This window comes from Sinocyclocheilus anshuiensis, unplaced genomic scaffold (genome assembly GCF_001515605.1).
Source record: "Sinocyclocheilus anshuiensis isolate Anshui unplaced genomic scaffold, SAMN03320099.WGS_v1.1 scaffold813, whole genome shotgun sequence".
NCBI classification, from domain to species: Eukaryota; Metazoa; Chordata; class Actinopteri; order Cypriniformes; family Cyprinidae; genus Sinocyclocheilus; species Sinocyclocheilus anshuiensis.
The window spans coordinates 457339-460440 of record NW_015540942.1 but is presented as its reverse complement, the minus strand read 5'-3'; positions in this window follow the sequence as shown (position 1 = coordinate 460440).

The following is a 3102-nucleotide window of genomic DNA, read 5'->3' as shown; positions in this document are numbered from 1 at the left end:
AACATTTTCATCAGTCCGTACAACTTTGCTTAAATTGCTAAAAGCGAAGCTATATGCTTTCAGTTTGTGAACATACACTTCAATGAAACATTTCAACCTGATCTGTTCTTTATAAATTATTCTCATTGGTTTAGCCCAATAAGTCAGGTTTGCTCAGGGATATTTACATCATTTCTTTGACTTGAATAAACAGTCAAATGACCTTTAGTTCATTCTTAATCAACTAAATCAATGCGTAATTTAAAATCATATGAAGACGTTTCCTTTGAAATTACACATAACCTTCAAATAAATTTTCAATATAAAATAATTATTTAAAAAGATAACCTGCACTTTATTTGTTTGTCTATTTAATTAATTTTCTCTTTTTATGTTAAAAAATAATGAAAAAAATAAATTGATGCTTATAATACCAACATGTTTACTACTGGATATACACTACCATGCATCTGAACGATCTATTAAAATTACGTTGGTCAACCAACTACAAAGACTGGGCTGCTCAAACAGCCTCACAAAGTTTTGCTAATAGCACAGAGATACTGGGCAACAGCAAACCAGCACAAACTGATGCTGACCTAAGATGGTCTTTTCAGCAGGAATAATTTTCTCCATTAACCTAAGAATATGCAACATTTTTTAAGTGTAAAATATTCCTGAGCGCCTTCCCAGCTAGAAAGAGAACATTAGGAACATTTCACATTTCTAAAAACATTTTGCTGAGGTTCCTATTGTCATGAAAAAATATTTTCCGAATGTTCAAAATGGCTATTTTTCAAATGCTTAAAAAAAGTCTTGGTTATGTGAGCATTAAACAACATTAAGGCAAACGTTCCGTTTTATAATTTTGCAAACATTATGGGAATGTTACTTTTGAATGTTCTCTAAACAAACGAACGTCCATCTAAAATGCTTTAGAAAAACGTTCCATAAATGATGTATAAATAATGTTTTTGAGCTAATGTTTTGAGAATGCTAGTTAAAGACCAGATAACGTTGAATGAATGTTCAATTAACGTTCTCGGAATATCGTGTATTCCTAACTTTGAGAAAACCTAGCCAGAACGTTCTGAGAACGTTCCCTGTTAGCTGGGTTTCCTTTCCACTCCTTACCCGTTTTTCTATTCAGTCCTTCTTTCCACCTCTGTGCTCTTGCCCTACCGCACACTGAATTCAAAATGTTGTTTCATAAATCTACAGATCCCTCATTATTAAAAGCCTCCGTGAACTCCAAGTTACAGGGCTGGAGGCTTCCACACAACACCGCGTGGGTTTGCGATCCTGTCATTAAAGTGACATTAGTTATACAAGAAGGCAATCAAATCTCAATGACTGGACAGCATCTACAGCTTTCAAAGAGAATTTATACCAATGCAAGCATGCAACGTGCGAGTGCATATGTGCGTTTGCACTGGTTTTAATGCTATTCTTTTTTCATCACACAATTACTAGACAATAAAATGCTTCATTATGGCTCAATTACACCTCCTGCTGGGACTTTACGGGCTCTTTGTCACTTCAGACTGGAGAAAGCAGACTTTGCCATCTTCATCTCATGCCAGACTTTTCCTGCCACTTTGCCTCACGAACAAAGATTCCACCATATCATGTGTTTCCAGGCTCCGTGCTTTGCTTTTACTCTCAAATCATCTGCACGATGTAGATTATGCTGTATTAAACATTATGTGTGCTGACTTTGTGAAGGTCAATTAAGATTGCCGGTGCAAACCTTTGTGTTTCATGGCACGTCTCATATATGTTGCATCAAACCTCCCAGATGTGTGTTCCGCACTCTTTTGCCTGCTGATCCCTATCTTTAAAATGAACAACCGGTGCTTAGTAGCACAGGCTTCCGTTGCAGTTTACCCATTCTCGAGGGTATTGAAGACTTGGCTTTGAAACAAGTCTTGCATGTTTCTCTGAATAAAATCTAAGCTGTCACACCGAAAATTGCTCGAGACCAAACGTGGCATGATATTGCTTCATCCAAAAACAACAGAGATGTCTTTCTCAAATGCCGTTGGATAAAATCAAAACCACCCTGGGGTTAAATAACTGAGACTGCCCTGAATGACTAAACAAGACTGTTTAAGTAAATATTTCATCCATACAGAGAAAAGGACCGCTAATACAGCTACATTTTCAGCGCAATTTGAGGATTAAGGTAAAATCGTTCAGTCCAAGAAAGGCTGAAAGCTGAAATGCAATCCACTACGGGATGGGCTGTCAATAAACTCACCAGAGAAAATACTGAGTAGCGCTCGAGAAAAGTTCAAAGAGAGTCAGATTTGTATTTTACTGATGTAGCTGTACCTTGTGGATGGCATCATAAATCATAGTTTGTTGCCATGTGGTTGCATGGTGTTTTTGTTTTTTTAATCTGAGAAAGCTTTAAGCAAAGCAAAGCTCAAGGATAAGATAACCTCCACCACGAGACATCTGGTAACACTTCACAATAATTGCTGCAAAACCCTGAAGATCTGAGAAAAAAATTCCAATGTTTTTTTTTTCTTTCTTTCTCTGTTTGCCTTGTGTCTGAATTTCTGGGGATTTTCTTTAGGTTTATACAAACAGATAGAGTAGTGCATTTCTAACACAAGATGTAACACTTTTCTAACACTTTTCTCTGTATGGATGTACAACTATTGTAAAATTAATTTCCATTCCAAAATAGCATCACACATACACAAATCCCCAAAATGACTTTGTTGTAATAAAAAAGCACTCGCTTATCATTTGATGATTTTTTTATATGCTTCACTTCAATGAAGACAACAGAACCACTTAATACCTTCAAGAATCCTGAAATGAAAAAATGGTAAATTTGTCACAACCTGCCAAATTATTATAATCATATGGTCATTTACAGCCCTTTATCCAACTGACAGCTTCAAATGTTACTCATTCATTACCTACTTTTATTAATAGATGCATTTTTATTTATATTTTCTGTTTGTGTGCATATATATATTTATATATGTCTATATATATACTGTATATATGTATACACACACACACACACACACATAATAATTAAAGGGGTCATATGATGCGATTTCAAGTTTTCCTTTCTCTTTGGAGTGTTACAAGCTCTTGGTGCAT